Genomic DNA, 25,221 nt, shown 5'->3' with positions numbered 1-25,221 from the left:
CAGAGGGCTTCCCCACATGCCTGGGTGCCCCAAAGGGCAGGGACAAGTCTGATTCATTGTGGAAGCTCCCATCACTTTTCCCAGCAATGGTCCTTACTGAATACTCAGGATATAAATGATGAGCAGCTGTTATTATTCCCAGTTTACAGATAAGGAAACTGAGGCCCAAGGTGAAGTGACTTTCAGTCCTCCATGAAGCCCAGGTGTTTCTATAATAAAAATAATAGCAATAATACCATTATAATTATCATCATTGTTATTTTTAACTGCATTTACCCTGAGCCAGGCACTGTGCTAAGCACTTTTACATACTTTCTCTCAATTAATCCTTACAACTAGTACTGTCATTATTCACATTTACAGTGGCAGAAAATAAGGCTCAGAGATGCTAAGTCACTTGCCCAAAACCATATAGCTAGTCAGTGACAGAGCTGAAATTTGAACCCAGACCCCAAGAAATGGTGATGGATCCAGAGCCCATAGGGGAATCTTGGCAGGGACAGGGGAGAGCATGAGGGGGCCTCAGCTACCAAGGCCTCCAGCCCTCGGCCAGGCTTCCACTGTGCTCTCCCAGCCCTAGGCCTAGCTTTCCCTGCCAAGGTGCTGGGGATAATGAATGAGATGCTCTGGTTGTCATGGAGATGCCATGGCAACACTGCACTTTCGGGAAATACCACGGTAACTGTGGCCACTGCTCTGGAGTTGAAAGTCATTCACAACCCCACCCGTCACTCCAAAATGCTCTGGTGCCCCCACAATCCTCTCTAGGACCCAAAGGAAAAGGAGGCAGAGGTACAAGGGACTTCGTGGAGACCAAGCTGTCTAGAGAGCAGGACTGGGGAGGAGGTCCAGCTCTGCCATGGATAGACAGGTGGGCTCCAGGAATGAGACCAAGAGCTCCCTGTGCCTTTTATGGTAAAATGCACTTAACAACCCAACTCCCATGTACTTGCTGCCTGCCATGTGCAGCAGGCCTCTTGTGACGGGCCGAATGCATCATGCTGTTTCACCCCAACCGTCTGAGGGGCAGTGATGCAATGGCTGCTAGCATCTCTGTTAAAGGCTCAGACTGGAGCCAGCTTACGTGGTCTTGAACCTTGCCTCCATTATTTACCAGCCTGTGACCTTTGCACAAATCTCTCAACCTCTCTGAGTCTCCATTTCCCCAAGTATAAAATAGGGTTTATACTAATCTATCTTGCAGGGTTGTTGCCAAGAGTAAGAGAGATGATATGTGTAAAGCTGCTCAGTGCCTGGCACATAGTGATACAGGCTAACAAAATGATTATCCATTTAATGGAGTTGGAAACTGAGGCTCAGGAAGGAACTGACCCAAGGCCCCATATCAAATTGATAGTGGATCCAGAAAGAGGAAGAGACGTCAGGCTTGGGAGCACACTGGAAGTTGGGGACAAGCAGAGGATCCATTCCCTGCTCCCTCATTCTGTACCTGAGCACCGCCAGGTACCAAGCCTGGCACTGGGCACTGAAGATGCAGGCCTTTGGGCTCCAAGGTTTTATCTGGTGTGATGCTGTTGCCGGGTGAATGGAGCAGGTCCCCAGAGCCCCGCATGCTCACCCAGCCCATGCTCACCCTGCCTGGGTCACTCCTGACCATGCCCCCTACTCCCTCCTCTCTCACAGGCACACGAATGGACAGGCAAACTCACATGGTGCCGAGATGTTCCAATGGTGTCATCACGGGCATCTGGGTCACAGGCACGAGTATGGGGCGGGGAGCTGAGAGGAGTTCAGGGAGAGCCCCACAAGGAGGCTCAAAATTATTTGAATGGGCACCTGGCCTCGGGGAGGAGGAGTGGCTGCCAGCCAGGCACTGGTAGCCCCACATGCAATCCCAGGGCCACTCCCCAGAGCTGACTGGGCCCCTCCCATCCTGTCACACCCCCAGCACAGTCACGCCACCACCCATTACCCAGCCATACCCCACAGCCATGCTGCTCCACCAGCTACCCCGCCCTAGCCTGCCCCACCCACCACGTACAGCAAAGAAAATCCTCCACATTTGCTTCCCAGCTGTGCAGGAGTTTCTCCAGCGCAATTACACCCTTGGGAGGCGGAGACCAGAAGCAAATCCCTTCCTCTGCTGTAATCTGCTGCACACACCATCCCCCATAGCCCCGCAGTACCGCCTGGCTGGGGGCTAAGGTGCCGCCCATCAGTCACCCCGGAGTCCACGGTTGCCACCAAGGGACTGGCAGGAGTCTGGCTCAAGGGTCTCAGGGTGACAGAGTGTACAGTCCATCTTGCAGTGAACACATGGGGACACTGAGGTCCAGAGAGAGAAAAGGACCCCCCCCCCCGGGTGGCGTTGCCAGGCCTGCCCCACCCCCACCTGCCTTGGCCCATTTTCTTACCCACTAAAACCCTGCACGTCCTCCTCCGAGGCCAGCCTCAGCCGCGAGCTGGACTCTGCCAGCTGTGGATGTCAGAAGTCCTAGATGAGCTCTCCGGCTCCACACCCCACCATGCAGTGTATTTATGCTGCCAGATGTCGGCTGCAATTATAACTAGAACACTGGTCCCCAACTTCACCTAAAGCCTTCCAAGGCAGAAGCGGTCTCCCACCCACAGCAGGTACTTAAGAACAAAGTGCCCTTGCCGACGACCTTTCCCTTTTTGAATGTGCTATGAGGAATCGCCAAGCTAAATGCATTAAAACATGAACTTCCATTTATTAGACATGATATGCCTGCACTACATGCCACTATTAATCCTTACAAGAGCACCATGACCTACGTTCCCTTCGTTTTACAGATGAGGAAACCGAGGCCCAGAGGGGGCCCATGACTTGCCCAGCCACAGAGCTAACAAGCGGGTAACTGGGAGTCTCAGCACAGAGGCGCCAGCTCATCATCCTTCAGCAACACACGCCCTCCGTGTTCACCTAGGACAGCTGACATAAGCCAGCGCCCATATACCCCATGCTCCACTCCCTTTGAATACCACTTTCCGTTTTCATTTTCATGCATTTTACGTGTGTTTTAACATCAAAAGCAGCCTCTAACGATCCTTCTTGGAAGCAGACCCACAAATCACGCATCAGTTGACAGGCAAACAAAGCATAAAGCGCCGGTTCACTCCCCAGTTCTCAACCTGGCGTTTGTTCTGGGTTCCCCGGAGGGGGATGCCCAACAAAAACCTCAAGAACTTATACCCGCCACTTGTTGAGAATTTGTGTTTCTTCCAACAAGCCCTGAGTTGAGAGTTTATCTTTGCACCAGCTCTGAAGAAAAGAGTTTACTGAGCAAACAAACAAGACAGCTGGGGGCAAGGGGGTTTGCAGAGTGGGGAACAAGACAGGTCAGGACCAGCTGCCCTCTGGTGCCACTGACGCTCTAGGGCAGACCAAGGTGGGCAGGACCCTCACAAGGCAAGCTCTTCGTTAGCCCACGGAACTCCCCAAAATAGGACTCTCTCCACCCAACCCCCAAATCCATCTACGCAGAGTCAAATCCATTCCTAGCTATTTTTCTTAGGCTCAGATCACAGGCACTTGAAAAAAACAGAAAGATATTTCTTTGCAAATATCATAACCTCCCTCGCTGACAGCAGCCAGCACTGACTGAGCTCCTGGTAACCTGCCAGCCCCACACCAGCTTTCCCTGATTTATCACACCCAATCCTCACGCTGAGAGCTGGTGTCGCCGATATACGCGCTCTCACAGGCAGGAAACCTAGGCTCAGAGAGGGTACGAAGCAACTGACTCAAGGTCACACAGCTGGGCAGGGGGAGAACCAGGACAACCCCAAGCCGGCCCACCTCGGAGCCCCTGCTTGTAACCTCCGGGCAGCTGCCCAGCATTCCACACCATTCCTGAACCAGGTCGGCGGCCCAGAGCGTACCCAGAGACAGGCTTCCTGCAGGTAACCAGCCCCAGCTGCCTCAGTGCAGGCTGATTGGCTCCTCTGGCAATGGGAAAGCCTTCCTTCACGGGCAGACAGGGGCACCACAGATCCCCAGAGGCAGGACCTCAGCCACAGGGTCTTCACCTTCCCCCGCCCCGGGGGCCTGTGTCATCCCCAGATAGGCAGAGACCCCACATGAGAAAGGGAGGCTGCCTCTATGCCCCAGGCAGAGGCCTCATGCTGAGGAATGGGAGAGAGAAGTGGTGAGGCTCAGACGCAGGAGATCTCAGCTAAAAGGGCCACAACTCAAAGGACAATGGTGACTGGACAGCCTCACAGGTCTGCTGCACGCCAGGTACAAGCACTCCCCAATCACGACCTCAGTTATTTGTCATCGTCTCTCAAAGAAGTACAGACAAGTTTACCATTATTCATTCCCCCATCTGCCACCCCTGCAGAGGAGCCGGGAAATGCTGGTCAGCCCCGGCACCTGCCCTCCCACTTGCCCACTCCAGGTTGCCATATGATCCCTGACAGAGAAACAGGTGTATGGGGGGTGGGGGAGCCCTCCATCTCTAGGATGTGGAAGCAAACTCCGCGTGGGCCTGGAGTCCACATCAGCATTCCAGTGCTTCCATTGGCTCCCTCTGGGCAATACCCTTCCCTTCTCTGAGCCCGTTTCCTTACCTGGACAGCAAGGGGTAGAGATTAGATCAGAAGTTTGTGACCTCCTGCGGTTACAGAACCCTCTGAGAGGACTTCCCTAACCAGTGCAGTGGTTAAGAATCCGCCTGCCAATGCAGGGGACGTGGGTTCAAGCCCTGGTCCGGGAAGATCTCACATGCCGCGGAGCAAGTAAGCCTGTGCGCCAAAACTACTGAGCCTGCGCTCTAGAGCCCACGAGCCACAACTACTGAAGTCCACGCGCCAAGAGTCCGTGCTCCGGAACAAGAGAAGCCACCGCAATGAGAAACCCGCACACCACAACGAAGAGTAGCCCCCACTTGCCACAACTAAAGCCCATGCGCAGCAAAGAAGACCCAACGCAAAAAAACCAAAGAAATAAAAAATAAATTAAATTAAATTAAAAACAAGAACCCTTTGAGAGTATCATGAAGGCTGTTAGTGGACTCTCCCCAGACAGATGCCATACTCCATACAAATTCAGGGAGGTTGTGACCGCCCCCCTCTCCAAAAGCCAAGTGGAAAAAGCCAAATGGAAACTCTGTAGCAGCCCCTCTGACTTAAACAAGCCATAGCCTCACCGTCAAGATAGGACTGAAGCCATGAATGTAACATCTGAGCCCCGGGGACCTCGTCATTCCAGCTCCCCCCATGGCCTTGCAGTAAATCTTTAACTCGCAGACCTGCTGGCTTCAGGTGGATTTGTGAACTTGCTGAGCTGTCAGGAGAAGCTCAAAGAGAAGCTAAGCCCTTCCTTCCCACCCCTCAGCCATGGTCTCCTTTTCCATCAGGAATCTGCCAGGTCAGCCCTGGCCCATCTCCCTGGTGCAGTACTGGGGGCTGGGACACTTGAGGAACCCACTTCTGGTCCTGAATGCAGACAGGACCCGGTGCCAGGCTTAGGGGCCAGCTCGCCCTAACCCCTGCACCCCCTGGCCCCCTCCTGCATTGGTATGAACACGTACACACTGTGGGTACACACACATCAGACAGACCTGGGAGGACTGGACGGGAGGGAGGGGACACGGGGCTGTGGTCAGAGGGTACAGGGAGACTGGGGAGAAAATGACAGGACCCACCCGAGCTCCAGGCAGTAGCCGCTCAGCTCCACTCCACTTCGCATCACCGCATCCTCTTAATGGCTCCACGCTCCTCACGTAACACAGTCACAACTAATCCCAGAGCCAGGACAAATAGCATGACTGTCCACCCAATTCCCTCTCTGGGAGGGAGCGGGTGGCCCTAGGGCACCCTGAGCCACCAACCACGTTCCCAGAAGCCTCCAGGCCTCCTCACCACCATGTCCCTTACCAGAGGCCACCGACCCCTACCTCCTGAACCTCAGGAAGAGGATGTCTTGTCTGACTCTGCCCCATGCCCAGGGGACCCCTCAGCAGGCAGGGATCCCGCTCGCTCACCCCTGCCCTGCCAGAGGTGCCTTCCATGGAAGAGGAGAAAGCATGTCCCTGACCCTGATGCCAATGGGCCCTAGGCTTCCTCTCAAGAAAGGTGGCAGCCAGGAGCAGCTGAGCCCTCACTGTCAGCAAGGGTAACCGGGCTCTGGCTGCAGCCCTGCCTGACTGCCTATGCGATCCAAGCAGGGCCCTTCCCCCACCCCAGGCCTCAGTTTCCCTGCCTGTCCTGAGAAGAGGAAGAAGGACTGATATCTCCTATCAGGCCAGCAGGTGGTCAAAGCGCCTGTGATGTTGGCTTTTGGTCCCTGACCCAACCCCACTCAGTGGCCAGGCCCTTCCATTGTCCTCCCTGCCCCGTCCCCTAACCCCCGCAAAGAAAGAAGGGTAACTGCCAGAGTGCGGAGGTGCTAGGGCTGAAGAGGGCCTTACAAAGCCCAGAGAGGAGAAGCAACTCGGCCATGATCACTCAGTTGTGGTGTGTGGGCTTCTCATTGCGGTGGCTTCTCTTGTTGCGGAGCACGGGCTCTAGGCGCGTGGGCTTCAGTAGTTGTGGCTCACGGACTCAGCAGTTGTGGCTCACGGCCTCTAGAGCGCAGGCTCAGTAGTTGTGGAACACGGGCTTAGTTGCTCTGCCGCATGTGGGATCTTCCTGGACCAGGCCTCGAACCCATGTCCCTTGCATTGGCAGGTGGATTCTTAACCACTGCATCACCAGGGAAGCCCTGGTATTTGCCTTTTTAGAGGACACCAAGGAGAGTACCAGGAAACTTGCTAAGTAGCAGAATTTCAGGTCCCAAGAGCAGCAGTGGGGAAAATAATGGCATGTCTGTACATGTAGGACCTGGGGATGGAAACTGCTGACTGTCCAAGGCCCCTGACATCAAACCACAAGGGTGGCCTAGGCTCCTGCCAGTGCAGGGTGATCCCAGGAACCCCTGCAGGGATTAGCAGCTGTGGCCACCTCTTCACAGGTCACCTGAGGCCCAGCCTGCAGGCCTGGAGGTGGTGACGGGGAGATTGGCCCAGATGGACACCCCAAGACCAAGGTTCCCAGAAGCCTTGGGGAAACTGAAAAGGCTCCAGGCCCTGTGGCCAGAGTGGAGGGAAGCCAGGTGCACTGGGGGCAACAAAGACGAAGGGAAAGCCTTGAGGCACTTGGAGCCACAGAAGCCCCCTAATCTCCTGGAGGCCTGGTGGGCACAAACCAGGCCTGCTAAGACCAGGGAAGCTTCATCAGGGCCCGCATGAAAGCAGCCTCGTCCCTCCAGACTCGCTGGGGCTTGTCCCGTGACAGAAGCCCGCCGCTAACATGCCTCCCCTCCAGGGTGAGGGGCTCAAATGCTTACATGGAGGCGCAGCTGGCACGGGAAGGGGCAGCAGGTTGGGAGAGGGGGCGGGAGGACCTCGCTTTCTCTGCATCACAGACCGCTAGAGAGCAGAGACAGAGTAAAAAGCACCGGGCAGGTGACCTATTTATCGAAGGTCCTTTTTAAAGGGGCCAGGGGACCTTGGTGAGCCTCTACAAGGTAGCTGACAGGTGTCCCCAGACCCCCAAGGTTCGGGGACCAGTTCCTGGGGTCAGGAGACTGGCGCTCTAGTCCTAGACTGGGCTAGGGTGAGGCATCCAGGCAGCAGGCACAAACATGAAGGAGGTGCCCACTCCCAGGCGCTGGCATGCACCTGCATGACACTGGTCAGAGTCGCACTGCGGCCCGAGTCCCCCTCACAGTCTGCCTCTAAGGGCCTCCCTCGCCTCGCCCTAGGCCCAGCCTTGCACTAACCTGCCAGTGACCCCACCAAGTACCTGTTCCTGTCAGGCCTCGCTCTGTTCACCAGTAAAGTGGAATGGTGCCAGATGACTCCAGGGGCCCTTCTAACTCGAAGCTGGGCAATTCTGGAGTGTAAGTGACCTCCACTGCTCATGCCCAGAAATGGGCACAATGACCCCCACTCCCGCCACCCGTAAGCCCATCAGGCACCATGCTCCACCACGATACAACCTCTCCCTATAACCGTGTGCTCTGCCCTTTGCTAAACGCTTGGCCTCTGCTTCATCAAGGCCTCATTTTACAAATGTGGAAACAGGCTCATGGAAGTTAAGCAGCTGGCTCGAGCTTCCAGTTGGGAAGTGCGGAGCTGAGATTTGAACCAGTGCCTGGCTGTAATCCTACATTCCATGGGATCTGCCACAGATAACCCAAAACTCACTATGGCTCAGAAGATGCCATCGGGTCTTTGCACCTCCTACATCTTCGAGTGTGCGATGCTGAGGCTAATGCTAAAGGCGGGCTGCTGGAGGCGGGAGCAGGCAGGCAGGAACGGGAAGCCTGTGTGGGTGCTGAGCATTTGCAGACTGACCAGCCTCCACCCCAGCCAGTTGTCCACTGCTGTGGCTACAACATCCTCGTCACCATCGGCACACCACAGCCACCACGGTGCCATTTTTAAATCACTGCACAGATGCAAAGCTTTTGCACAGATGCTGCTCTGGCATCACATGACAAGCTTCTAAGATCATGGCAGGGATTTCTTCCCTCCTTCTCAAATGAGGAAAGTGGGGTTCCTGGAGGAAGAGTGACTTCCCAAAAGTACACGGTGAGGCAACGTTTGGCAGTGAACCTGGAGCCCACATCTTCTTCCTCCAGGTCCAGGGCTTTGTCTACTCTACCATGCCCTCCTTGACTTTTCAGTTCAACCAGCACTGATGGGTCTTTGTAACAATGACCTTTTTTTTTTTTTTTGGCTGCGTGATCTCAGTTCCCCGACCAGGGATTGAACCCAGGCCACAGCAGTGAAAGTGTCAAATCCTAACCACTAGACCACCAGGGAACTCCCAACAATGACCATTTTTGAGAGCTCATTCTGGGCAGGTATTATACCCAGGACTTCACGTATTATCTCATTTAGTCATGAAGACAACCTCATAAACTACGTACTGCTACTGTTTTCATTTCGTAGACAGAGACACTGAGGCTCAGAAATGTGGAGTATCTTGCCCCAGTTCGCCGTGTTAGGAAGGGGCAGAGCTGGGATTCAAACTGAGGTCGGTCTGGCTCTGGGGCCTGCGCTCAGAGCCTCCGTGCTTTGTCTGGGACCAGAGGGGAAAGGAAGGCAGACACACTCGAACAGCATGTGTGCCTGGCAGGTTATGGCAAGATTAGGATAATAGGAAGACAAACAAAGCTCTTAGAGAGCCCAGAAGATGGAGGTTGTTTCAAACGTCCGGGCAGGAGGCCAGGAGTCTGAGCAAGGGACACGGGAACAGAGGGAGGTGACAGATAGGAGGGAGGCGGCCTTGTGAGACCTTGGTCAAGTGCCTTGCTCTCTCTGGATCTCAATTTACCCAGCTGTTAAGAAAAGTTCCTGGAATATCTCCAGAGCCCTCTCCATCCCGAAAAGCCCTTGGACCCTGGGAAAACAAGCAATGCCTGGTGACAGCCTGGCTGCCAGCCCTGGGGGAATCTGAAATGTCCTTGGCCGTCCGGACACGATTCAACTGCTGGGTAACAGGCTTGCAAAAGCACAGGGCTCGGCCAGCATGCCTGGGCACCACTGAAGTGTGGGTCCTAAGGGGGCCACATTCCGCCCATTGTCAACCTCTCCATGGTCCCAGTGGAGCAAGCACCACCCAGCCGGGACCCAGACCAGCAACCGAGGTCACATCCAAGTGCCCAGTGGAATGTCACTCCAGGCCTGCCCTGCCCCCGCTGATCCTGTCCAGACAACTCGAGTACATTCAACATCACCCACCCTCAGAGCCCCACACTCACATTCCCTAAGGTCAGCCACTGGGACATAGAGACAAAGGGTTCTGTAGGAGATCTTCGGGAAAATGACCACCCCCATCCCCAAGGGACCTGTTCAAGACAGAGGTTGCCAGGGCTTCCCTGGTGGCGCAGTGGTTGAGAGTCCGCCTGCCGATGCAGCGGACACGGGTTCTTGCCCCGGTCCGGGAAGATCCCACATGCCACGGAGCGGCTGGGCCCGTGAGCCATGGCCGCTGAGCCTGCGCGTCCGGAGCCTGTGCTCCGCAACGGGAGAGGCCACAACAGTGAGAGGCCCGCGTACCGCAAAAAAAAAAAAAAAAAAGACAGAGGTTGCCCATGCCAAGTCAGTGAAGACCCACAATTAAAGGAAGGGCAGGAGAGTCCATCAGGGCTGGCCCTCAGTTCTCACTCCGGCAGGTGGAAGGGGCTCAGCCCAAGTCTCCAAACTCACAGCAGCCTCCTCAGACCACAAGAGTACCAGGTTTCTACTCAATAGCCTTCCATGGCCCCCACCACCTACCAGGCAAAACCCCTTCACCTGACCGACTGCACAGTCACTAACAGCCCCTGATAACTGGGTGTGGTGTATACCAGGGCATTGGCTAAGTGCTTCGTGTGCATTTTCTCATTTAACCCTCACAGCAACTCTGGGATGCAGGTACTATGGTTGGCCCATTTTCACAGATGAGAAAACTGAGGCTCGGAGAGGTTATGTCACTGGCCCAGAGTCTCACAGCCAGGCGGCCAAGCAAGGATTCGCACCCACACTGGACTTCAAGCCAGGTTCTTCACCTCTGCGCATCCAGCCTCCTCAAGGCTCCCTGCCACCCTCAGAACCCGGGGGGCCAGCTTAGCACGTCAGTGTGCAGGAGAGGAAACCAAGGCACAGAGAGAAACCTCTCTCTGTTGGCAGCCGAGCCAGGGCAAGGCCTGAGGCCTCTGGCCTCCCCTTCCAGGGCTCCCCCTAGCCCCCCACCCAAGAAGCACGGCAGGCAGAAAGGCCAGGGCCACCACCAAGACAGTAAGTCCTCAGAATCGGCCTTTTTCCTCTGTCCAGGAGGAAGGGAAAAGCAGGGGGAGGTTTACAAAGAAAGAAAAAGAACACGAGAGGCCCAGGACATACTTATTCTTACAGACAGATTCTCAGAGTTCGGGAGGTCCTACAGGGCACCCCTCACACCCCTTCAACGACAGGAACGTGCAGGCCCAGGACCAACCTCTACCCATGTGTCTCCCCTCCCACCAGGTATGCTCCAACCTAAAACATCTGACCTGAAATCTCCATTTCTCTCCCCAAACCTGCTGTCCTGCAGCCTTCCAGTCCCTCAGGCCAGAAACCTTGCCATTGACACCTTCTTCCTCTCACAGCCCACACCTAATCCATCGGCACATCCAGTGATACCAATTCAGAATCTGACCCCGGGCCGCCTCCCACTCTCCACGCTGAGCCGTCCTCCCTCACCTGTGGCACCCACTGGCTGGCGGGCATCCCGCTTCCAGCCTCCAGGCTTCTCTCCACGCAGCAGCCCACAGGATCCCTCTCAAACATGTGTCAAAACAAGGCAGCCCTCAGCCCCAGCCGCTCAGCAGCTTTTCTTTACTTTACCCTTTACTCAGACCAAATGGCGAAGTCCTCTCGAAGGGCAGGAGGCCCTAGGCAATCCCCTCCGCCCCTGGGCAGACTCCCTATGGCCACATCTCCTCCCAGGACGGTTCTTATTCTTCCGCCCCTGCCACACCAGCCTCCTTGCTGCTGCTCCTCGAGCACACCCTGCACCCTCTTGCCTCAAAGCCTTGCGTTGCTGTTCCCTCTGCCTGGAATGCTCTTCCCCACATACCCCGTGGCTCCCTAGCTCCCCTCCTGGAGTCTCCTGTCCCCTTACCAGAGACTTTCCATGATCCCCAACACAGCAGCGCCACTCCCTTAAGTCACACTGTCCACCCCCAACCCAGCTTTATTTTTGTGGCAGGTACTTCTTGCCAGTTGACAGGTAGCTAGTATTCTTTGGTTTGTTGACTCTCTCCCACTGCCAGAGTGTCACCCCCAAGTCCAAAACAGGGACTGGGCTGTTTTGTTCACTGCTGTGTCCCAGTGCCCAGAAAAGTGCCTGGAACAAAGTAGATGCTCAATAAAAATGTGTTGGATGAGGGACTATGGCTGCCCTCATCTGAGCACCTTTTAGTTTCTGCAGTCCCCTAGGAGACCAGGGTTGCCTGGAGGCGGAAATGAAACTCCACCTGTGCCAGCTGGAATCTTGATGGCTGTCACATGAACAGCCCTGGGACAAGTAACTGCTTGGACCAGAACAGGACTTACGTCGGTCCCTGTCCGATACCTTTGCCCACCACTTTGGCCACTTTTGGGTCTGACAGCTGGGCCCACAGGGCGGCTCCAGCCCCAGCGGGAACATGGACTGGGCTGCAGCTGGGCTCCCTCCCAGCCCACCAGTGCTGCTGGGGTCCAGCATCTGACAAAGCCTGCCCCATGCTCCCAGCTAGAGGAGGCGGAGGAGGGAAGCCCCGTGCCATGCCTGCCCTTTTCCCGTTGTCGGCAGGAGGACTGTCAGAAGGAAGCTTTGTTCTCAGAATAAAGAGCGTGAAGCCCAGTGCCAGGCGGAAACGGGCACAGAGGCAGCCGGCCCATCAGAGACAGTTTAAGGAAAAAAAAAAAAAAAATGGGATGGAGGATGTTTGAGAGGTAATTTGCACACCCAACCGGTTTCATGCCTCCAGGGTGGCTGTGACGATGGTGGCTTCACTTTTCCAGGCCCAAGCCTCAAGGCTGTCACAGACAAGCAGACTGTCCCAGCTGGGAGACCTGGCAGCGACCCTGCAGAGTGAGGTGAGGACAGAGGAGTGGGTTCTTGCCCAGGAGTCAGAAGATCTGGGGTCCAAGCCCGGCTTTCCACACACTCACGTGTGACACGGGGGCAGTCCCTCCCTCCATGTACCTTAGTTTACCCTTCTGCAAATGGCTTGTATAGGCTTGTGCTTGAAGCCTCAGCCTGCCTGACACAGGATCACACATCAAGGTGCCCCTCAGCCTGTGGCCAGGTCACTGGGCAGCCCAGGCCAGTCCTCCAACCTCGTTGGGCACAGACCCTGCCCACTCAGACCGGGGCTTCCAGCCTGCCTCCTGCCCTGACATCAGGGCATTCCTCTTCTGAGCTGTTAGCTGAACAATGTGAAATCTCTGTGGGCCCTGCCCAGACACTGGCACCTGCCCGGATCCCCCGTCATCCCGTCCAAGGATGGCTCACCAGACGCTTTCAGCCACAACCAACAGGAGGAGCCCAGCGTATGAGTGCACCCAGGGTAAGAGAGAAGCCCGCAGAGGGAAAGGGGTAGGCGATGTCACACAGCTGCCATTCAGGGGTCCTCCCTACCAGCCCTGGCCTCCCTGAGCTAAGGCAGGGTCCTCAAAGCGTGTCCACAGACCCTTGCGTCTGAATCTTCTAGGGAGGGGGACACTGTACCCTGAAGGAATCAAAGATGGGGGCCAGAAACCTGCATGCTTTTTTTCTTTCTACAAGCTTCCCAGGTTTTTCTTGTCCCCAGCACAATTGTGACCTCTCAGCTAAGACCTCTTCAAGGAGGAGATAGCTTAGCCGGCCTCTAGGGAAGGTTCGGATTTCAATTAAAAGAGTGAAATACGCCTTGGACAGACAGATAGCTGGACAAAGAAGCTGGTGGCTAAAGCGCACACTCTAGGAGCAGAATACAGCAGAGAAAGGCCTGAAGGAGGGGAAGCCTAGTCCACGAAACACCTGAACTGATCCTTCCCCCCATCCCACTGTCTCCCCAGGATGCCGAGGTCTGCACTCGATGCCACCTGAAGGCTGCTGATCCCAGCCTCCCTCTCCCCGCAAGCTCCTCCAAGCCCCCTGGGAGAGTGAAACGTGGGGACAGCTTCAGGAGAAACGTCCCTCTCCTTGCTTATACCGCACCATGGGGACAACCCTCTGAGTGACGGTTTATCCGCAGCTTAAGAAGCTGCCTGGGTCAGTGGCTAAGCAGCCACAGCTTATCTGGGAGGAGGATTCTCTGGCCATGGGACAGGCTGATCCAGAGGCTTCCATTAAATGGAATCTTCACAGCTGGTGAGGAGTAGCAATGCCCCGCCTTCATTCATAAAGGAAGCACTTATTATGCTCCTGCTGTGTACACAGTCCCGAGCCTGAGGGACACAGAGATGAGTCAGACCCCCACCCACCACCACCACCACCACCGAGCCCACAGAGCAGACAGACGGGGGACCACACCACGGCGCAGGAGAGAAAACTGGCCGTGCCTACAGGACGGGGTCAAAATTCAGACACCTGGGGGCTAGAAAGACTGTATAAGTGGGCGAAGTGGGCGGGGGAGTGGGGCAAAGAGGAGCTTACGTGCTTCATCTCCAGTAGTGGCCACTGGAGCACTACACTCAAAGTTGTATGATCTTCTCATTTTTGAAGCCAGAAGTTGGGATTCTTACGTAAAATCTCCCGTTAGCAACTAGCTCAAGATTGGGCATGGGTCAAGTAAAAGCTGCCCGTGGGGCGGACGTGGCCTGCCAGTTTGTGGCCTTTGTTTTCTTAAAGAGAAGAGAATGCAAAGCTCAGTAGACGAGACTTCCCTGCAGCCAGGGTACCAGGGAAGGCTTTCTGGGAGAGGAGGCTTGGCGCTGGGCTGCAAGGATGGGTAGGTCACTCGTGGGGAGGGAGTCATGGTGGGGGAGGGTACCCGTTCAAGCCATAGGGGCCATGGGTCAAGGGTGCCACCCCCCAGCTTATAGCCTGCCTATCCCCCTAAAAAGGGGTTCCGGTCTCCACCCCCAAAGCAGGCACAGAGGCATCAGCTCTGTCTGTCCCCAGGTAGCCAGGGGAGGGGCCGCTTGCCCAGCAAACCTCCAGACTAAATCAATTGGTGGCAGAATAGCACGGGTTCGATTTCATCCCTGGAGCCTGGGGAACAGGTCAGCTAATGCAATAGCCCTGTGGGGGGAAGGGAGAGGAAGAGACAATGGAGGACAAAACGAGGTTGAGAATCATGTCCTGCCTGGCCGGGCCCCACTGGTTACATAATCTTGCCTTAGGACAAAGCTATGTTCAAGGCACCAGTGAGGGCCTGGGCTGGGGAGCCGGGGGATGAGGAAGGTTCCTCCTCCCTCCCCTATTCTCCAACCTCGCCCTGCAGCTCCTGAAAAGCCCAACAGAGCTGCAGGTGGAGACTAAGACCCCAAGATAAGGCACTTAACAGGATCACACAGCAAATTAGCAGCCAAGCTGAAACTGATAATAATAGCAAACTTTAACCAAGTGGTTACTTTGTACCAGGCACCAGGATAAATTCTTTAAACACATTATCTTATTTGAAAGCCTATAACACTGTGAGATAACTATTCTTATTTTTCCCATTTTACAGATGGGGAAATTGATGCACAGACACAGTAACTTATCCAAGGTCACACAGGAGCTGGCTTAGAGGAAGAGCCAGTTTAGCGAAGCCAACAGTGGCCTCCAAGACCATACTCTGAACCAAGACACTACACTGCCACCACGCTACTTTCGACTAGAACCATACTGCCTCTCCAGCAGCCTTCTCTCAAGGCTGTAGAGCATGCATTCGGCCCCCTGCCCTCCCATCAGCACTTTGGGTGACACCCAGCCCTCCGACAACCTGATGAGACCTACAGATTTTCTCTGCAGAAAAAGAATCCACGGAAATGCCCACAAAATGTTGCAGAAGATTTTAGGGGCTTACATACCCCTGCACTAGTGAGAACAGATGGGTCCAGATCGTGGAATACTCCAGAGATAGGAGGTAGCAGAAGAAGAGCACTCCCCCAGGTTCTCTGGTCTCCTCATGTCTGAACTTGGAGCCCAAACGGTTGGCCACTTTAGTCCACAGGCGTGGGCACTTATCAGGGCTCAGGGCCTAGTCATCCCCTCAGGGCTAGGAGAACAGAATGAACCACGATATACAATAGTCCCTGCCTCTGCACCCACTGGGTGTGACTCTCAGCTCCCAGCTGCTGGGCAGACAGTGCACAGCTGGGCCCCAGCATCTGGACGGGGGTGGCATCACCAAGCATACCACCACGCTTCCCCACCATGCAGGTCACCATCCAATGGGCACACCTCACCACAGACTGGACCTGGCCTTGTCCTGACTCTAGCAGCTCTGAGTGTTTCCAAGAGGGGACCCTTCACGGTCCCCGCGAGCCTCCAGGCCAGCCAAGGCCACGGGAACAGTAAGTCGAGACAACCGCCCCTTAAAAGGCGCCACAAGACCCAGGCTCCCATCCCAAGTCTTCTGTGCCTCACTGTGCAGCCTAAGGCAGCAGCCTCCTCATCGCACCTCTCAGAGCCTCAGTTTCACCAACTGTAAAGTGGGAAGACTACCCTATCAAGTCTTTCCCAGCTCCACAGCCCTGAGTCTATAAACAACAGCATCTGAGAAACTTCACAGAGCCCTGGGATCCTGCTTTCAGGAAGTTACATAAACATCCTTCAGAGAAACAAAAGTCAAACCTAAAGACTCTACTTTCTTTTTTTGTAAGGATATCAAGAAGCCCTTTTTATAGTCTGACTTCCCCCATTCTACTTCCATTGTTCCAGATATCCTCTCAGGACCTAGAAAATACATTTGGTTTCCGTCTGGGGTCTGGGCTTCTTGGTGTTCTTTCTCCTGGATGCTGCCCCACCCTCCTCGGCAGCTCTCTCCCCCCGGACACACCCATCTCTACCCCCAGCACTGGTCTGGGCCACTCTGAGGGCTACAGCTACCCAGCCTGCCAAAGGAGGGGTGGGGGACAGGGACAGTTTTCAGGAAACAAACCCTTCCCTGGTCAGAACAGAGACAGCTCTGTGTCTGGTCCCAATCGTGACGCGGTGTGTGGCCCTGTGCGAGTCCCTGCTCCTCTCTGGGCCTCTGTTCCCCGCTGAGAGATGAAGGGGCTCCTGCACTGTGTCAGGAAAGCCCTTGGGCTCCTGGACCGTACCCTGGAGACACTGAGGCAGAAGAGGAGTGCAGGGTGGACACTGGGCACTGATCTTGACACCCCACCTCTCCTGCGAGAACCAGAGAAGACCCTGGTTTTTTCTCTCCGATTCCATCTCTTGCCCTGTGGGACCTTGAAGTCAGCACTGTGCCTCTTTGTGCCTCAAATGGTCCATCCATAAGAGGAGAATGACAGTGTCTGCAGTGGAGGCCCCAACTTGGAGGCTTGAGCCCTAACCATCCCAACACAATCCCATCACCCCCCCATGGTAAAGCCCAATTTACTCATTTGATAGAATATATATTTCTGCAGCTTTATAAAGCCTGCTACCCAAACACTCCAAGACAACCGTCCACCGCCCTTCTTCCAATGGGATGTTTCCAAGCACCCCTCAAGGATTCCTAGATTCTACCTCCTTATGCCTGTGTGCCCTCAGTATTTTCACCTATAAAATGGGGCCAATAATGATGTTGACCTCGTAAGATTACTTTGGGGATTACTCCAGATAAGATTACATGGAAGTGCTTATCCAGCACGGACAAGCTCTCCACAAATTGAGCAGCAATTATATGATCACCATTATTAAATTACTGAGATGCTTAAAACCACTGGGCTGGTGACAGCTAAGGCCCCTTGGCCCTCTTGGACCACATCTGGACACTGTAATCACACATGCATGCACATACCCCCGGCCCCAGCACACACCCTTCTCTGAGGCAGGACCCACTCTCTGACCCCAGCCCTGGCCCCAACCCTAGAACACAGCCAGCTTGTTCCCAGCACCCATCCTTGCCACCCACAAAGCCTCCCACCTTCGAGTCCCCCAATCCCACCTTCTTTAAGTGGCCCCAGCACTGTCTCCTGTAACCATGTTGGGGTTCTGTTCAACGGAACCCCATCACTGTGGCACAAGATCGTTTCCTGGGCAGGAGAAGCTGTTATAAGATGGTGGCTCTTTGAAGACAGGGTAGAGAGAAACTGGGCTTTCCTTTGCGTCCCCGACCTTTGCTGGTGTCTGAATACGTTAAGAGCCCAAAGAAAGAAGCATCAATTTTTTTTTTTTATTACCTAACCAAGTGTTTGTGGATGTTTAGCATGCACTGGAATCACCTGAAGAACTTCAACAGCTTGTTGGGTCCTCCTCCTCACCCCCGCCACCCCGCCCAGTTTCTGATTTAGTAGGTCTGGGGTGGGGCTAGATAATCTGCGTTTCTAATAAGTTCCCAGGTAATGCCGACGTTACTAATCCAGAGACCAACCTTGAGAACCACTGACTTAACCTGCAGGTGAATCAGGGAGCGCTTCTGTGAACAGGTGATGCTAACAGTCCTGTAAACGCACAAGCAGGAACTGCCAGGTGTGAGGAGAGGAGGGCGGGGACCTGGGCAGAGGGTGCAGCCTGAGTGAAGGCCCTGCAATGACACTCATTTCTCCTCACCTGGCCTCTGCCTGGGCACGCAGCATAAACCAGCAGTGGCTGAGCAATAACCACAGCAAACCTCCAGCGACCGACAGCCCGGACCTGCCCGGACAGGCCGGTCCTCGGTCAGCCCACAGGTGAGGAGAATCCAAGCTACGCCTCGCGGACCAGACCTCGGCTCCCCACCACTGCTCAACCGCGTGAGCACCAGGATTCTGCCCCACACCTCCAGACACAATCCCTTCCATCCTGGCCAGCTCTGTTTCCTCGTTCCCAGTGCCTCACACAAGTCAGTTTCATCCGACCAGAGCAGACCCTCGAAATCACCAGACCCCGATGGCAGTCCCCCGAGTCTGAACCTCTCCAGGCCGAGCCGTCCGCCTTGCCGGGACTTAGTCACCGTATCTGCTAGAAGGGGGTGGTAACACTGCCCGTCTCCCTACTGCTGTTGGGAGGATTAAAATAAGCTTCTTAGTCATTAACTACATCATCAACTACAACAATAACCATAACTAACATGGACTGGGCTTGTAGTTAAGCACCTTCCCTGCATTTTCTTTCTAAATGCTGTGAGATGGGGACAATTATTATCCCCCCTGTACAGATGAAGAAACTAAAAACAGCTTGCCCAAGGTCCCATAAGTACGAAGTGGCCCATCAGAGATTTGAACCCAGATCATCCAGCCCCAGAGCCTCGTTCCCAGCCTCTTCTCTATCTGTGTCCTAGTCACCCACCTTGAGTGAGATCTAGCCCAGGGCACCTCTCCCTGCCACCGTCCTCTCCCCCTTCCTGGGGCCCAGGGATGCTGAGCAGGAGGTCTCTGGAGGCTGCAGCCTCCACAGTGTCCACAGTCTAGGGTATGGGTCCCTGGTCTCGAGGGCAGTCACAAGGCCTGCCAGCCAGGCCAACTTAACTGGCCCAAGTTTTAGACACCACTCAACGTGGCCACCAGGGAGGAGGCTGGCACTACAGAACTTGAGCACCTTAACCTTGATGAAAGAAGAGAAGAGGAAAAACAGGTGTAACCGAGAGAGGAAATCCTGCCAGGCTTCCAGGATAAGACGGGCAGGTCCCACACCCTAGACAAATTGCCCTTTCTCTCCAGGCCTCAGTTTCCTCATCCATACAAGCCTCAAGTCATTAGACAGAAAGTTTAGAAACTCAGACTCCAGAGATTCTTCCCTCTATCTCTAAAAGGATAGATCATCTCCTAGGTATAAACAGTAATTATGACAACCGTTGTTAGCTTTGAAAAGCTCCCACTTACTGGGTTCTTACAGTGGGTCAGGCACTGATCTGCTCAATCTCCCCAGCAAAACAGGACTGTTACTATCCTCACTCTGCAGCTGAGGAAAACGATGCCCAGAGAGATTTAGGTACTTTGATCAGGATCCCACAGTTAATGGTGGCAGAGCTGGGATGTGAAGCCAGGACTTCTGACTCCGCTCTGCAATGCTGCCCACACCCAGTGGGGCAGGAATGGGCTGCCCACAGCCACTGCCTCCAGAGCACAGAGCCTGGAGGAGATGAGAACCGGAATTCAAGACCAGGTGTGTGAAGGGCCCTGAAGAGGCCCAGATAACAGACTGTGCACATGGAAAGCAGGGAGCAGGCAGCGCGAGCTCTGCGGAATTAGGAAGAGGTCACACTGGAGCTGGGCTGGGGGGGGATTTTGGGGTGGGTGAGGGGAAGTGACTGGGGGGCAGCACCCTCACTGTGAGCAGAAATGTGGAGGCAGGAGGGGGTAGGCGCACACAGGGAGGGAAAAGTGGCAGTGGGTGAGGGGCACTGGGAGGTGAGGCACTGTGGTCACAGAGCAGGCCACCTCCCACGCCTCGGCCTCAAATAAATAAATGCTCATTTGCAATGCACATTTTAAAATTAGACTAATCCAATCTGTATCAACAAACAAACAGGTAGGAATAAAAAGGGCCAGGAGGCAACTTGACACAAACCCTCCATCAAGACAAGAGCTTCAGGCCCCTCTGTAACTCCTTGGGTGACAGACTGGCTTTAGCCCTGAGGCCACACAGTCCAAGACATCCACATCCAGCCCTTCCTCGAAGTTCCCAACCTCCAAGCTGAAGCTGATGGACAGAGCTTTGTGCCAGCCCCACACGCAGGAGAAAGCACCTTGGCTTGTGACCCCTCAGGCCGGGAGGCCCGGCTTTACCCTCTAATGAGGGGAAGGAGGGGGACAGCCCTGCCCCCCAGCCCACGCACCCCACCCCTCCCACTCCTCACTTTCAAATCCATCAGCCCTTTCCTCCAGCCCCTACTGATTCATCCTGACCCGTGATTCAGCCTTGTTTCCTCACATTTGAGGAACGAGAGACTGAACCCATTTCACAGACTGAGAAACGAAAGCAGAAGGTTCCAGTCCTCTGTGAAACCACAGTCCCTGGCAACCCAGACTTTGGTGGCTGATCCAGAAATTCTGAGGGGCCCCTCAAAGGTCAGCTGGGCTGAGTGTTTTCCATGGGGCAAGGGCTCTCCCAGGCAGAGCGCTGCAGGGGAACTTCTAGAAGGGGCAGCTATGAAAAGCTATGAGAAAAACGGAGTAGAAGTGGGCCGAGCACCACCCTAAGATTCTCGGGTGAAAAGGGAACTGAGAGAGGTCACCCAGCCATGACCCTCCGGTACATGCCTCCGGCACCCTAACTCTCTGGCCTCTTTGCATATACTGTCAGCAATGGGGACCTTGCTGCCTCCCCAGGCACTTAATTCCCGTTAGCTTCATTGTCACCCTTGGTGCTGTCTCTGCCCTTGAGAGCCACACAGGACAAGACTATGCCCTCTGCCAGTAGACAGCCCTGCAGGGAATTGAAAGCAGTGACACTGCCACTTAAGGGTCCTTCCCCAAACCCTAGACCACCTGTGATGACCCTATCCCCAAGATACCTACAAAGTCCTGCAGCCTCCCTCTCCTTCCCTCTCAGTCCCATGGCCTGAGTCAGACCTTTGGTCAACTTTCTGCAAGACCACAATTAGCATCATCTCTGAACTGGTCTCAACCCTGCCAGTCTTGGCACCACCTTTGGCCAAATGACCCCTGAGAGGAGCAGCACGACAGGGCAGAAACTGTTCAAGCCTGTTCACTTACAGTTCTGTAAGTGACTCGACCCCTCGGAGCCTCCACTTCCTCATCTGAAAATGGGGTGGGGCTGGGGGTGGCCAGCAGCAGCTACTTTGCGGGGTATTGTGAGATCTCAATGGAGCGTCTGTAAGGAGCCTGGCACAAGACACAGTAACAGGCATCGACTCAACGAGCTGCTTACAACCCTCTGTCCTCTCCACCAGCCACAGACTGAAATCCAAACCCCCGAGGAGGACACTGCAAGCTCCCCACGACCCCATCTTGCCTCCCACAGCCCCCTTTCCCACTGCCTGCACCCTCACAAACACTTCCTCCCCCAGGAAGCCCTGTCGACATAAACTACCAGAAGAGCTTTTCCCCTCCACTGACCTTCCAAAGCCCATCTATCACTGATCACATCCTGCCTCTTCGCCATCACTTGATCCTTGCCTTCCCTCACCTGTCAGATTAGCGGCCTCTCCAGCCAGAAAGCAGGAGCATCTCACCTCATTTCATTTCCCAGTCACCCCCGTCCACAGACATTTTCCATACATATTTAACAAATTACCCTAACGTTCCAAGTAAAGAATGTCCAAGTCCTCCAAACAGTCCAGATATTTCAAGCCATACCCAAAACCAAATTCCAAGCCAGCAGAAGTCTGCCCAGTCTCTAGGGACTCGCAGGCCTGGCTTTGACACCAAAGTGCAGAAGATGGGTCAAGCAGGCCCAAAGCCCAGGGCAGAGAAAGCTCTGGGCTGCTAAGACCAGAGTCCATTTCTAAGTGTCTCACGTGCAGGTCTCTCAGTTGGCCCCTAGGTCAACCCCCAGCCTATGATTTCATATTCTTAACCACATTCTCAACTTGTGATTGTAAAACTGTTCTTTGTATACCCCTTGTGATAGGAGACTCACTACCCATCTTTTCATTCTTGCTGGCTCCTCCTCCCTTCACCTGTTGATTCTCTTGCTCTGATCTCAAGGAGAGTCTGACCACACGCCTAGGGTCATCCCCATCCCTCAGGAATCTTTTCAGCCCCTCCACTCAATCCCCCACACTTCTGGGCCCCCTTAAAGTCTAGCTAAGTAGTGGAATTTCCACTCTTGTTCCTACCAGCTGGCAGTGAACCGTCAGCCCAGGAGGACCCCCTATCCTCAGGGCCCAGGAAAAGCCTACGGACACTGCAAATTCCAGAAGCAGTGCTGGCACAGCCCTCGGAGAAGTTAGAAGAGTAATGCACAAACTTTCCTCTCCCCAGGACTTTTTTTCGCTATCTGCTCCCACTCCATTGTTTTAAGATATCATTCACTAACTAGCAATTTGTTTTCCATTTTTTTAGAAATTACTCAAGGCCCCCGCTCAGAGCCTGACCCACAGTCATGGGATGGTACCCCCACCAAAAGGCTAGGCCAGCACAGGGCACTAAGGTGAGTGAAAGTTTGGGCCACCCCACATTCACTCCTGGGCTATTTACATGGAAAATGCATGCCCTAGGCTCAGAAACCCACACACGTATGCATTTTCCATAAGGATTCTGCAATTGAGACATGTGCTCAGAGTCCACCCTTCATTACTGCTCTCAAGGACCCTTGGGGCTGGGGCATTACTTTCGCAATGAGGACCCTGCTGATGAGTCAAACAAGAGGACACCTGCAATATAAATCCCATCACCCCACGGGCTCCACTCCTGGCCCTACCTCTGCCCCCTGCTGATCTGAAAGTGACCTGGTCTGGATGGAGTAGAAAGGCTCTTCGGTCCCCTGGGTGCTGAGGAGAGGTCTGTTGACAAAGCCACCAGCTGTCCCCAGCCAGAGCCAGGGAGCACTCCTCCCTGCACCACCCATACTATGAAAGCGTTCCTACCACGGACCCAGCCAGCAACAGAACTTGGACCCTTAACGGAGCTCCAGGCCTGGGCTCCAGCTGCCCACAATAACAAGAGCCAGGGCACAAGACCTCAGCCCACACCAGTACCAGACAGAAGGAGCATCACCTGAGGGTAAGGGTAAAGGGAAGAGCGGCCTGTGTCCTCATGATTTCAATGGAAAATGAGCTCGGTCACAGCAGGATCTTATAAAGCCTTGTAGTTGAGACTCAGGCTGGGGGAGGGGAGTCAAATCCAAGTTCCACCACATCACAGCTGTGCGACCTTTAGGATTCTGTGCCTCTGCCCCGCTGTAAAATGCTGCTAATAGTAACATGGGAGAATTAAATGAGATAATGTATCTAAAGCAATTGGCCCAGGGCCTGAGATATAGTACACATGCAACAAATACTTGTTGAATATAAACATGCCACCATTTACTAAGGTACCACAGGTTCTCATTTCATCCTTATTCTGGCTGATTCTATACTTTGCCCATTTTACAGGTGAGGAAACTGAGGCTAGGGGAAGGTAAGGAACCAGCCCAAGGCTACAGAGCTGGGAAGTGACAGACATCCAGGTCAGTCTGAACCTCAAACCAGGGACAGTAATGCCGCAGGCCATTCCAAACGCTCTGGGGCAGGGGTTGGGGGTGGGGGCGGTTTTACAGCACCCGGGTGTGATGGTGGGATTCTGTATCCCCTGGGCCTGGCACGGCTCCTAGCTGACCCGTGTGCTTAAATCTGGGAAAGAGCCAATTTCCCAGTCTGTCCCAGAGCCCACGCGTCCACGTACGCCCCCTCCTACCCCGTCCCAGGGTGTTAAAGGGCAGCGTTCAAAGCAGGGGTATAGTTGCTCCCGAGAACCTGAGGGAGAAGGGGAGTTAGAGACCAGGCCGATCACAGCCCACAGAAAACCGGTCCGGCTGCCTTACCCTTTCCGAAGCGGGGACCTAGCCTCTAACCCCGTCCCTCGCCAGACAAAAGTTTCCCCTGTTCGGGAGTAGAGGAGGGGGAGGGGGCATTCCTCGTGAGTGACATTATCCGTGACCTACAGCTGCCGCGCTGCCCTCACCGGCACCCCGGCCTGCCCCCGGCCCCCGCCCGCTCCCCCACCCCTTTGTCCTCCCACCCGGTTGCGCGGGGCCCGGCAGACTCTCCGAGCCCGCCCGGCGCCCGCCCGCACCAAACTTGCGCCGGCGGCCGCTTGGGCCCCGCGCGGCCTGCACGCCCAGCTCGGCTCGGGCCCCGCAGGCTCGGCGACAGGGGACTGGCCCGCCCCGGCCCTCTCAGCCTCTTACCTGCCACGGCTGGGGCGCCACCCGGGGCAGGGGGCACTCCCGGCGAGCTGCCGGACGCCTGGGTCCCCTGGGCTGTGTGTGCGCTGCCAGGCAGTGGCCCGGGCCGGGCTTAACCCCTTCGCGTCCGCCTCCCGCAGCTCCCACCCACGCTCCACGCCGCAGCCGGCGTTGCCGCCGCCCGCCCCGCCTCCCGCCCGCTCTCCTCCCCCTCCCCCTCCCCCTCCCTCTCGGTGCCCAGCCCCCAGTCCCGGTCCCCGGCACTGCGCTGAGGCAGCGCGCACCCTCCCCCCTCATCCCGCGGTGGGAGGTGGGGGTCTCCCTTTAGACTGCAAGTTGGGGCGCGCCGCCTCGCTCACCGCGGGCCCGCGGAGCACAGAGGGGCGAACCCGCGCGCCAAGGGGCCCCCAGCCTGTCTCCCCTTACCCACTCCGTCCCTGGCGCCTACCTCCCCGAATGTCGGCGGAGGGAGCGGGGTTCGATCCCGTGATGGAGCGTGGGTGCCGGCCGGAGATCTGCTCCACAGGCCCGAGCGGCCGGCTGGCGTGCGGCGCGCACCCCGGGGCGGGGGCCGGGGCGGGACCGGGCGCTGCTATCGGAGCTGGATTTCTCGGCTTCCACCCGGATTCTCCCTCGGCTCTCCCGGCCGATTCGGTGCTGCTCGGCGACCACGTGACGCAGGCTGCCTTTGACCCCAGTCTCAGAGCGGGTAGGGGGTGGGGGCCGGAGGGGGTGTCAGATGCGGGACCCACGAGGGCCCGAGGCGGCTGCCGGGAGTCCGGGAGGCGGTGACCCTGGGGAAACAAAGCCCGGGGGAAGCCAACAAGTTATTCGGGGGTCAAAGAGGGA

General features: G+C 55.6%; 1 protein-coding gene across 1 annotated transcript in view; it reads right to left on the bottom strand.

The window, feature by feature from the left end:
* The window catches only part of NDST1 (N-deacetylase and N-sulfotransferase 1), a 71,177-nt gene extending 46,234 nt beyond the window's left edge, over positions 1 to 24,943 (bottom strand). The window contains exon 1 of the mRNA XM_082650752.1: positions 24,821 to 24,943. The gene's annotated coding sequence lies outside the window, so the exon portion shown is untranslated. The remainder of the gene's footprint in view (positions 1 to 24,820) is intronic.
* Between the last annotated feature and the right edge of the window lie 278 nt (positions 24,944 to 25,221).

Source organism: Grampus griseus, assembly GCF_964374135.1.
Source record: "Grampus griseus genome assembly, chromosome: 3".
In the NCBI taxonomy this organism is placed as follows: domain Eukaryota; kingdom Metazoa; phylum Chordata; class Mammalia; order Artiodactyla; family Delphinidae; genus Grampus; species Grampus griseus.
The sequence above is the reverse complement of the archived record's forward strand: the minus strand, read 5'-3'. Positions and strand labels throughout refer to the sequence as shown.